The following is a 13,310-nucleotide window of genomic DNA, read 5'->3' on the forward strand; positions in this document are numbered from 1 at the left end:
AAATGCGTAGATGTCCTTATTAGACTAGGATATTTGCTAGTATTCCTCTTAGTATGCTTAGCAATACTAAGAAGCAAAGAAATTAGCAGTCTGGGAACTCTGTGGGTCAAATTTATCTCCCTGTTCCTAGCAATCAAGAAGGTACACAGACCGCAGCTTTATGAAGAGCTGCGTAGTGCAGATAAAGATGAATAATGGTGCTGTTATCACACTCGAGTCAATTTGCTCCAAACCAGTTAGACAGTGTGATAAAAGCTGTGACAGCCTGTTTATATTAAATAGACAGCAATGGAGTCACAACACTAAGAAGTCTAAATACACACCAAAATGGAAATCCTTTTGATAGCTATCTTCAGAAAGTAAACAAATGCCTCATATAGAACAGTGTGACCTACTCACCTATAGTAACCTCAGTGATTCATTTAAAATCAACCAATTTAGAAGAGGCTGTAGGACCCTGAGAACTGGCTGACAGAGAACCAATTTAGAATCAATCTAATGACACATTTAGAACAGTCCAACATAGAGCCAACCAACCGACTCATTTAGAACCAAGCGATATAAAACTCTCCCAGGGACAGACTTGGAACCATCTGTTGGAGATATTTTGAACTGACCAACCTAGAACTGAATGACTGACTGATTTAGAACTGTCTGATTTAAAATCATCCGATTCATTCAGAACTGACATCCTGATCTAGAAGCAACTGACTGACTCACTTAGAGCTGCCGAGCTCATACAGAACCTTCCATTCAATTCACTAAGAGCTCCTGGACACCCATCAGTCCAGTGTAGAACTATTTCTCCAGCACCATCCATTTGACTTGTAACAGACCATCTCACCTAGACCCCACCGTCTGACAGACTGCAATGGACCACTCAACCAATTCAGATCCAACTAATTAACTCAGAACCAACTGACTGAGAAGAATCTATCCAACAGACTTTGAATGGACTCACTTTGACTGTTCCATAGAATCCTCTTTCTCATACGGAGCAGTCCTATAAACTCCCTAAATGCTGTCTGACACAATCATCCATCTGATTCAGAGCGCTCGATCTGACTGACAGACTTAAAACCAACCAATCAACTCAGAACCCACACAGAACCATCATACTTTCTCAGGTCTTGTTGCAAGAGGACTTCATTGTTACCACTGAAATGAAACAGCTTAGAACACAGCTGAGAACAATCTTGATAGAAAGGGTATTCAAAGATTATCTTGTCCGAAGTCATGGTCCCTTCAATGCTAACCAAAAGTTAAAGCAGTCTGAGCCTCTGTTGGCACAGCTTTGTGCCCTTCCCCTATTCCATGTTCGTAGGAAGAGGATCCCAGCACCTTCCTCTCCACTTCCCCTCCTCATGGAGTTGCAGAGAACAATGAGGTCATCCCTCAACATCTTCTGCTCCAGAGTGGGTAACCTGAGTGTCCTCAGCCTCACCACATTGGACATGCCTTCCAGCTCTGTTGCCAGATTTGCCACCTCTGGATACAATCAAGGATCTTAATATCCTGTGCAAGAACTGCACACTGTTTAAGATGAGGCCAAATCAATGCTAAATAGAGAAAGAGAATCACTTCTTTCGACTGCATCAAGGCTAGTAAATTCTCAAACAGATAAAATTATTTTTATTTTTTTCATGAGAAAGCACTAATCAACAATAACATACAGTTGTTTACTATCAACTAAGTTAAGCTAAATCATGACAGATTTTCCTTTAGGAAAAAAATAAACAGAACATAAGATTAAGAAATGTTAAGGACATAGAAGACAACTAAACTGCAACACTGATGCATTAGAAATGTTTGCCTGGAACAGCTTATTCCCTGAACTCTATTAAATTCCCTTGACTATTCCTACTAATGTAGGATTTAAATAACATACAATTAGAGTGCTGCAGAATGTTTTTTCTTTATAATTATAATAAAATAAGCTTGCTATAAAAGTCAGCATGCTCATAAGAACGTTTAGATTCACTTTTGCTGATGTAAAAGCTGCTTTAAGCTTTGCATCTATTGATTCAGTTTAGCTTAGCCTCCAAAATAAATCTTATTCTTCATTCACTGCAAATCCTTGCAAATACAAAAATAAACTTCAGCCACTCTCCTCAGATGCTTCCCTGCACTTGACATCATACAGAAGTAGCATAAAGATCATAAAACATGTTGTTCACAAAGGCAATGCCTTAGCAGACTTTCTGTTGTCTTTGCAATCCTTCTGTATCACCACAGTAGGACAGAAGGATGTATTACAATGCACAGAAGAATATTAATATATGAAATTAAATCCTTGCTATGTATTTCTCTTAACTATTGTTAAAGTATCTGTAGCTTTTAAATACAAAGAGCATTTGCTGCGTTTTACTCACGGGTTTACTCTTCTGCATTAAGTATACATAATAAACTCCTTTACAAGAGTCACTCATTTCTTTTTCAAGATAAATTACTGAAACTGAAGACTGAACAGTTTCCAACAATATGGCATGGTTTTTAGTGAAACAGCCATTGCAGCGAAGCTATTTCTACAATATTTTCATTAACTCATCAAATGTTGTCAGCCTACTCAACTTCATTTGCTATGAGTTCCTGTTTTAAGTCCTTCATAGAGAAATAGCTTATACACAGACCTGTGCAAAACATCAGGCCATGCCATTAATTCTTCAGGCGCTGCAGAATTAGAAAAGTTGTTCTGCCTGTAGAGCATGTTTTACAGAGAGGGAGGTAGTAAGGTAACTACAGCCATGAGGTGTGCTAAGCAAAATTAGGGTTTCAGCAGTGTGAATTTGTTTTAAGTCAAAAGCTGGCTTCAAGGGTAAAAATAAAGGCAGAAAGAAACTAACCCCCCCCCAACACCTGATTTCCTCAGCTCATTCTTTACAGATCTGTAAGGAAACCACGGCCTTTAACAGGTGTGAGAGGTAAGTCCAAGCAGCACCTTGGGTATAGCAGAACATGTAGGCAGCTAAATCCTCACATTTTTGCTGACTGAGGCAGTGGGAGCTTGTTAGCTACTATTTTGAGAAGTGTATGAAAGGGAAGATTTAGTGTTACTAATACACATTAGAAGATAAGTTATTAGGGAAATAATTTAGAATGTCTATAGTTCAATACTTATCAGATTTATTGTTAAATATTATAATTAAGAAGCCTGGTTAGATGATTTTATGGCTACAAAAACTTGCGTAAAAGCCAAGAATAAAAACGTCCATTTTGTTTTCCAGTTGTAACTGGTACACTTCCACTGTGTTTTTAATCCCTAAAGGAAAGAAAAGGCCTAAAGGTGCAGTACTACAAGCAGGATGAACTCAAGTGATGCTTTTAAGAAAACAAGCTACAAGTGAAAAATATTTACAGATAATTTTGCAAAACAAAACAAAAATCTTGTTTTTGAACCTTACAGTCTGCGTTAATCATTTTAATTCCAGAGTAGCAAAAGAAGGACTAAGAGGTTGAAGAAAATATTTGAAAAAAAATATATAATCAATTTCTAAATTGGTTACAGAGTCTTGTTTCTGTCTAACAGCTGTTGCCCTGCTACCATTGAAGAAACTGGGTGAAAGCTAGAAGTTACTAAGCTCAGGACTGGCCACAGAACAGCCTCTTAAGTAGATGGACAGGCTACTCAGCAACTAAGAGAAGAAAGCAACAACTCACCCTACCCCCCCAGGTACTAGTAGCCATCTCCAGTGCCTTTTATGCTCGTGTGCTGTTTTACTTGAGGTGATGGTGCTGTGTTAATACTGCAGGTACTGCATATGCTTTTGTAGTTCTAGCAGTTTACCTAATTGTGCCCTCAGATGGGCACAAGGCTTTGTTTGCAGTTCTTTCCCTTGGGTCTTTTCCTTCTCCTAACTGTAGCAAGCTAATAAAAATTGTAGTTCCACATAAAAATGTAGTGTTTGGGAGTTGGTTTTTTTTTTTTTTTTTTTTTTTTTAAACTTTACCCTTTGTCTTCCTAAGAAGCCCTGCTACAAGTTTACTAGCCCTGGCAACAAACTACTCAGAGTCTGTAGGCTGAGGAGAGTTTTTCAAGTTGAAGTAGATATGTGTAGCTTAGTTCTAGTACTACTGCTTTAGAAGCTGTATTAGTTCAACTGTTGAGTCTTGTAAGGAAAAATTGTTTAGTGGATTAAGAATTAACATATGTTAGGAAAGCATCTGAATTATATTATTGTCATTAATATCTTAAGGGTTTTTTTTTTCCTGCTGTTGTTGAAAAGTTGATAGCAAACCTTTGACTGGATTTAACTGTGTACAAATAACAAATATACGGATGTTATGGAATAACAGAGAGCTTGACTACATAGTTGTCACACCAAAGCAGGAAACAGAAACGATAGGTACATTCACCCATATCCTGGGCTTACATGGAAAACTCCAGTGGAGTGGATCTCCAGAAGAGATTCTTGCCTAGTGGCAGTCAGCCCTTAAATGGGTCTAGGAGAGGTGCAGCCAGGCTCCACCTCTTCTGGCAGCACAGGAGAATTGCCTTTACCTGTACTCCCGTGGCTGACTCAGTGCTTGCCTCAGGTGATCAGTCAGCGGTTCAGGCTGTGATTCAGCAGTTCCCAAACACTGAAATAAGTTTATTTTGTGCTCATAATACCTACATGTGTCAAAATGCTAAATTGTTCAATACGTTAAGAGTATTTAATTTTTATTTGTATTTACATATTTTTTGTAGATGTTTTTACTTCACACTGTCCTTGGGAGTTAAAAGCAAAATTGCCCTCAATTTGCATGCAGGGACATTCACTAACCTTTCTTTCTATAAAGCTAAAATACTGACATCCATCACGCGTGATCTAAGAATCAAAAATCTAGAAAGAGCCGACTATTTAAAGCTTCATACAATTTTACAGCTGACTTCAGAAGATTTCTAGAAGTCACTTTTTCCATTTGTTTAGCGTTGCTAGGAGGCAAATATGCATTTGAATGAAAAGAGGTAGGAAGTGGTCTTGTCCAGAACTAATTTGGTGGTAAACACTGCTTTAGAATGCAAATTTTCTTGAAGGAAACACTGATCATACAGACTACTTCTCCTCTGAATATGGTAATTAGAAACTTTTAGTCCAGCTCATAGAGAAATGAGTTTTATATTATAAAGGAGTTTGGGGCAGGGGGAGGAACACATTTCGTATGAGTTTTTTCACTGGCTTATTAAGTTTAGAATTTCACTAAAGGCTAACAAATCATTTTAAGTAATATTTATCTTTTTTTCCTTTCCTGTTTAATGTATGTATGCAGGTTTTTTTCTGCAGTTCAATTAGGTGCAAATGGGTCAGAGAAAACTGAGTCAGATGTTTTCACTATGATAAAGAAAGAAATGTAACGATTTATGATTTTGTTATGATGTTTGTTTTATTTGAGAGATTCACAAGTGAAGTCAATTTTTTATTATCAATGTAGTATTAACTCTGGCTTAATGTCTGCTAAGTGTCTCCTAAAATAAGGTGTGGCTTACGTACTGGTAGCTTCAGTGATTATTGCAGAAGGAGGTAATGATATATCCACGAAAATCCCATTTTGCTTTGACAGCTTCTCATTGTAAACTGTTCTTTTTGTTGCTTGACACCATAGTTACAATTTGAATGGCTGTTTTCGTATTTTTGAAATTTTATTGTAGGTTAATTACCTGTGGATAAGTAGTATAGTATCTTCTGTCATCTTATTTAGAAGCTGCCTTATGATAAGTCTTTACATTGCGTCAGCATTGTTATTTCCAAACCTTTTTCTATTAAAATGTAAAATACAAGGTAAGAATCTTCAGGACTTGTAGCTTTTGGAAAATACTGATTTCTATAAATTTATAAAATAATGTCTTAAATCCTTCATCATTTTTTTCATGATCCTCTGATTTAGTTAACGTCTAACACTCTGTTGCTCTTGAGCAGTGTATAATCAAGGTAACTCACCAGATTAATCTCTGGTCTGCTGAAATGTGTTCTGATAGCCTTCTGGTAGCTTTGCAGTCCAGAGAATTCCTTAGTTCTTTCTTCCCTTACTGGAGATCTAGATTACCCAGCACAAGTCTGCAGCTTGTTTACATTGTGTAAGTGAGCCTTTTCACTTGATCTACTTGCAAACCTATAGCCTTAATCAAAAAAGCCCTGGCAGTTTTATTTTTTTTGCTGGAGTGCATTTTAAGTAAAACTTGATCATATCTTCTGGTGGCTTTATCTTGATACTATGCAAATGCATACCTTTAGGGTAGAATTATCTTTGGTTTAGGGCATAAAACTGGAAATCAATGGTAAAGGTGATAATATCATCTTGCACTTTCAAATTTTGGGAAGTGTTCAGATCTTGACCATAATAAAGCTTTTTCAGCAGATTGTACTTCTTGCAAAATGAATAAGTGAGAGTTTGCAGTTTGCTGCTTTGTTTTGAAGAAGATCAGAAGAGTTCAATCTTTTTTGTCTGGAGAAAAGATAATGCTGACATTTTCAACTGTCCTGAGGAATTCTGTGCTTGAATTTAAGAACCTACCTTGCAGCACTTAGGTAGGAATATTATTACATTTCTTGAAATCTAGTCTAGATTTTGAGCATCTCAGCATTAAAGTGGCATTGGAGTCCTTGTCCCTGTTTTATATTTCAGAAGCTGAAAGATTGTTTCTGGTTTGTTTCTTTTTTTTTTTTTTTTTTTTTTAGTTATTAAATTCACCATAGAATTCTATCTAGACCAGTGTATTTCAAAGAAAGGTAGTCGGCTTTCTTGACTAAAGCTGACAAAACATTTATTCTTCCCAGAAATACTGATTGTTGACATGCATGAACTGAAGAAATAAGAAGATGGGGTTCTAAATTGAAAGCCTTCTAGCACATACTGCTACAGTTGTAGAACCTGTTGGCCAGAGCATTTTTGTGCAATTAAAACTCTTCTTTCTCAACAGTTCTACTTTACCTCTGGCTTGGCTTTTGTTCCCAATTCAGGAAATTGAAACAATTTCTCTTAAGTGAGAAACCAAATTAGATAAATTTATAAATATTTTACATTCTTTTGGATGTAAAAATTAAGAAACACAGACATACATTTTACATGATTCTATTTTTCCTCCACGTTGTTATATTTCTTATTCTACTTTCTTTGGCTTTTAGAGAAGTAGTTGAAGCAATCTGCTATACCACTTGTGACTGTCAGTTTGTTGGTGTTCTTGCTTAGTGTTGAGATAAAATGATTTTGCTGCAAGATATGACTTTTGAATGATAAAAAGTATTCAAACATAACAAGCAAATTTTCCTTATAAAAATCTGTTGTACTTACTGTGATTTTTAAAATATATATTATGGTTCAACACTTGTCTTGAAGGGTTATGAAAAACTTGACTTTTCTTCAGCTAAAAAATGATGATCTAGACAAAGTATGGGTTTGGAGTTAAGTATTTTTCATAATATTTTTCATCATAACTTGGCAGTAGCATCTGTCTGAAAATGCTATATAAATTTATATAGATCAGGCATGGTATTGTGGTACGAATGTTAAGCTATATTGGAATAAATGTTTGATTTTTGACGAGTTTCTATGAAAAGGATGAATTCCATGACAATGGAAGTGATTGTACTCATCCAGGTGTTCCTCTAGGAAATAGTTTTATTGAAATTATGCAGATGACCAAGATAATACTACAAACAACACAATTTAACTGCTTTTCTTTGTTTTTCTTGAGATATACTCTATACGTGTATAAATATTTCTTGTTCTTTTCCCAAATATGCCTTAGCCTGATAAGTAAGAGTTGGAAAATAACGAACAAAAAATTGCAACAACACTTAACATTAGTACGTCTCTTTGAGCAAACACAGCTTCTCTAATGACCTAGGTCTTGTTCTTTAAGCATAAAGAAATAATAAATGTGTGCAAGACAATCATATCCTTTCCATAGACCCAGATCTGCCAGCTCCCACCATTTCTCATAGTCTTCTATTCCTTTGGGCTTTCTGTTTATTTTACTCTCTGAAGAAATGCACTATTATCTTACCTGTAGATTAATTTGCTAAACTCTACCAAACCTTCATTCAGTGCTCTCAGACAGTTATTCTACAGATTGTTCCAGAGAAGCTCACACCAAACACTGCGCTCTCTGAAACAGTTGCTACAGCACTACTTTTTATGGTGCTTGGTTGTATCTCCTGCCTTACAATCGCCAAGCCTGTTTGCACTGATGCTAAATGGCTGTGGCACTTCTTGAAGCAATGGTTAGCTCTTGATTGCCAAACGTAGTGCTAACAGAATGCATTGGTCTTTGCTTTGGAACGTAAATGCTTTCTGATTTCTCTTGTGAAAGTTTCTTTTATAGTAATACTAAGAGTGTTGAAATTACGAAACACATACCTTGTTTGTTATTTCTAATGGAAGTTCTTTTCATTGAAATTTTCCTTGCTTTCGCTTGTTTTGGCGTGTAGCAGAAATGCTAAGTCATGGCTTGAAGCAGTGATTGAGTACCTGGTAGGCAGGCGGGGCCAACCCAGGAGAGCTCAGGTGCAAGCAGTGCATCTGAGTGAGCAGAAGGGATGGAGTCTGAATCTTCCCAGACCTTATTTAAGGTTTGGTAGCGGAGGCAAGGGTTTCTCACTAGAGGTCTTTGCATACCTGATGCCTTCTGAAGGTAAGTAGTGTCTTTGCTTCTGTTTTATAGCTGTTGTGTTTGAGCAAGTTCTCATTTGCTGTGCTTTCTATGGCATTATTTAGGGTTGGATGAAGCAAGGTAACTCTTAATTGAGCAAAATTATGCAGCTAACATTTGTCATAGTATAATTAGGTTGTAGTATTAGCGTGTTTTTCGGATTCGTGGTAAGAATTTCTGAATACCTATCGGGACAACTGCAATTAGAAATGGTATCATGGGTGGATCATTTAAGCTTTGTCTGTATTTTTGGTGCTACTTTTTAATTATAATATGCAAATTCATGATGTCAAAAAATGAACAGTTAATGTCCTGTAACTACAGGAATATAATGAATGTTGAAAAATTAACTTCTTAAATATAACAGATTGAAATTGTTTTATATTGATACACTGGTTGTATGGGAACTGCTGAATCATAGCCTGAACTTCTGATTGATCACCTGAAGCAAGCACTGAGTCAGCCATGGGAGCATAAGTGAAGGCAATTCACTTGTGCTGCAGGAAGGGGTGGAGCCTGGCTGCACCTCTCCTAGACCCATTTAAGGGCTGACTGCCAGTGGGAAAGGATCTCTTCTGGAGATCTGCTCCACTGGAGTTTCCCATGCGAGCCCAGGTTACAGGTGAGTTTGCCTATCATTTCTGTTTCCTGCTTTGATGTAATAACATCATAGCTAAGCTCTCTGTTATACCATAACATCTGTATATTCATTAATTGCACACTGCTATACCATAACATCAGTATATTCATTAATTGTACATTTTTTTTTTTACTATAAAATTCGGGTAAAGATGGTGTGTGTAATGTTTATTGTATATTGCATTCATTTTTAGAGCTTTCAAAGTGAGATAAGTATTGCTTTTCTTCTTTCTAGTGCGTTCTATGTAACAGATGATGGTGATGAGAATGTGCTTAGATCTCTCAAAAAGACTACTTGTGAGGGTGTGTTTTCTGTGGGGTAGTTTCTGATACTCACTTTGCTCTATTTTGGTAATGGGAAGTTGTTATGTGGTATGGGTTTGACTGCTGTGTTTTGAATTTGCTTGGTTGTTGTTCCAGAGTTTGGGTTGCAACATAACGTTAATGACTGTTCCAAACTCTTGTTTCAAATGTTGAAAAGTTGAATTGTATTTTAGAAGTGGATTCGAACTCCTTTTAAAAGAATAAATACAAAGTAGGTTCTATAACTGAAGTTAATGTATGCGTTCGGATAGGCCATATTTATCATAGAGTCATCAAGGCTGGAAAAGATCTCCAAGATAACCCAGTCCTACTGTCCACTTGCCACCAGTATTCCTCCACTAAACCATGTCCTTCAGTACATCTCATCCTTTTTTGAATATCTCTGCACACATCTGTATATCTACAGTAGCTGTATAATAGAGTAGTGTGACTAAAGCTTCATTTTGAAGGGGAGGAAGAAGATGCAGAGTGACTGATTTTTTTTTTTTTTTTTTTCTCTGTTATCATCCAGGCAGTGGATAATGGGAACACAGAACTGTTTAAAAATCGTGCTGTGCTAAAGCTATTCACCAATCCAATTAGTAGGAGGTGAATGTAAAAGAAAAAAAAATAAAAAAAAATAAAAAAAAAAAGTTGCTTTATGCATCAAATTTCTGGAGATTGTAAACTCAAGTTGCTGGTTCAAAGTGAGATTGTTGTCATAAACAAGATGATGATTTTATAATTACAAGAACTAGTTTAAGAAGCATCTTCTGATATTCACAATGCATTATTGGATGCTGTAGGAATGCACTGGGAGGAACAGTCTGGACTTGTGTGTTCTCCCTAAAAAGCATTCCTTTTGCAGTATTTCTTACTATCCTGAACTGCTGCTCTAGGTGGATCTGTGGCTGACATAGGAAGACCAAGTTCTTCCATGTGAAATATTTGATTTTTAAATTAAAAATTCTTTTTTTCAAGTAGCTCTTGCTGGTAGTCTTAAAGGATCTTAAAAATGATATGAGAAACTCAGATAATCTTCCTTCTCAATTCTTATGATTATACTATTTTTGCATTTTTTTAATAGGCATTCAGAACATTAGCATGCACTTTTTTTGCCAGTATGTACTAATGAAAATGTCTGATATTTACCATAAAGCTATTGCATGACTGTTGCTTCAACTGCTTTTGAGTCCTTGCCAGGAGTTAGACTGTGGGTATAATTTCCTTGTAAGAACTTCATATTGGGTAGTCCTGCACTCTGGTTTATGTGGATTTGTGCTAGAACAAATCAAACATGAGATATTGTCCTATTTTACATTTAGAATTCCAAAATAACTTATGGATACTCTGAGAGTATGTTCTGTGTCTGTTGTCAACTGTAATCTTCTCTTCCTCCGTTTAAGTTTATTAATACTTCTTCCTTGAAGATATGTATTTCTCTGAAAGATGTTATTACTTTATTTTCAGTAAATCAGTACTGCATTTCATGGCACTTGCTATATTACTTAGTCCATCTAGTGCTTACTTCTTATTGATGGAAATGGCAGAGTGCTAATGTAATGTAATGCTACACAAGGGTCGGAAAGCTTCAATATACGTTGTGTGCACTGAAAACTATTGCGCTGCTGCCATTTTTGAGTGTTCAAAGAAAAGCATAGCTTCTTTCATATATGTAGGTAAATAACTATAAAAGGATGCCTGTCAGTGAACTGGAAGTTTGACAGCTGAGATTACAAAAGTTGCTTTTAAATAAATAAAAGTGTGTCTGAGAAATATATTGTATGCAGAGTTTGGTTTCAGATTAGTAAAATTGAACAAGAAAGAAAAGTCCATATTAATGTTACTGAATACTTTAAAAACTAATCTAAGTATAGCTATCCTTCTTAAGTTTCAATTTCTAATATTTTTAGACTATGATTTTAAGGGAAGTTTGAAAATGCTATCTGTGTTATGTCTCTAAGTACCTGGGTAGGGAAAACAACATGTCCCACGTCACTTATCTTTGTACCTTCAAAAGATCACTAAAGTTGAGGTGTAAAATGTGGTCAGATGTGCCCTTGTGTGTGAAGCAGTGTTGACAATTTCAAAAATTTCCCATTTGATTTAGACTGGATGAAGGAATTTTATCTGAATGGAGACAATGTGGACTTGTTGGCCTTCCTGCTGGACACAAAGTATTTGCCGAATGCCTGATATGGCTTCTGATAATTCACCCAACTTATTCATGGATTTAGTAATAAGAGTATTTGTTACTTCCAGAAACTTCAGTTCCTTCTCTCTACAAAGACAAGGATGTTCCTGTAAATAAAATCTATCTTAAAGGAATTACTGTGTTCTTGCCTTTGGCTGAAGCGTATCTTGCAGCTAGGATTGTGAGGAAGCTGTCCAGGCCACCTACAAGAGAAGCAAAATTGTTCCTGTGATCAGTAGTCCTGAAGATTTTTGGTATACTTTTCCATAATACTTTTCTGAGAAGGTGATTACTTGAAGCACTAGTAGCAAAACTAACTTAATGTGTATTACATGTCTGTAGAGTGTTTCTCCAAAGTCTCCAGAGCCATCCACCAGCAAGAACTCCAAGTCAATACGATTCAGGACTTTATTTCAGTTTTCACATTCATCTGTTCTGATCATCAGACACATCTTGTCTCACTGTTGGAGACACCCTCTCTGACAGAGAGGGTTGAGTTGAGTGATGCAGCTTTATGTAAGGATTCCGGGGCTCTGACCCTTTTCCTGTCTTTCCCTCAGAACTGAGTAAGAAATGCATCTTTAGCAGCTAAAACAAATAAGCTGTGTTTTAATGAACATAAAGGAGTATATTTACTTTCACTGTAGCACTTTGGAATTAGTATCTAGCTTTTTAAAGTACCTCTGATCCAGGCTTTACCAAGCAGAGTAAACTCCATCAGCAACTCTACTGCTTGCTTCAAGAGTAGATAAGTGGATTGTGGTATTTTGGTATATTCAAAATGTGAGATGATCTATCTACAGACTGAATTGCAACTTGTTGGATAGAAGTTATTCTCAATTCTTTGCTGTCAAATGTAGGTGAATGGAAACTTGATTAGAACTCTGAGTAATGCTATTTTTATAATGCTTTCCCCCCTCTCTTACTAATATCTTTTCTGTATAGCAACTTAGAAAAGCTTGTCTGATCCTTTTCTTGGTCATGACTTAGCTCATACAACACTGAGCATAGCTGGCTTTGTAAGTAAAGGTGCTATCTGGGGATTGAGGGGAAAATGTCTGTAGAATAGCTGCATGATTCTGCTCGCTTTCTGTCTCATTGCAGTGTATACCAGATACTGGTGATTCCTCTTGGCCTTCTATCTGGTTTCTTCTGTTCTCTCTGCACTTACCTTACTCTTGTGACTAAGAGTCTTTTGAATGGCCTTAGTAATACTTCATTCTTAACAGAATGGCTTTTCTGACATGAATCTCAGGGTAATGCTAGTAATTAGGTTTTTGCTTTTTTTTTTTTTTTGTCTTTTGCTGTATTCTTAACTACCTCACTTGCAGAAATGTACTGCTCATACATAGAAGGTGAATTATCTAAATGATTTTAAGTAGATAAATTTTTTTTTGTTAGTTGATTCATCAGGGAAGTTTCACTACAGTGTCAACTAGAGGGGACATAGGTAGTAAGAAACTAATATAATATTGTTTGGCAGGAAATTTAGAAATGGGTATATCAGTGAGCATGTTGTGCAATATATTTATGCTTTAGCATGTG

This window comes from Meleagris gallopavo, chromosome 6 (genome assembly GCF_905368555.1).
Source record: "Meleagris gallopavo chromosome 6, MGAL_WU_HG_1.1, whole genome shotgun sequence".
Lineage (NCBI taxonomy): Eukaryota > Metazoa > Chordata > Aves > Galliformes > Phasianidae > Meleagris > Meleagris gallopavo.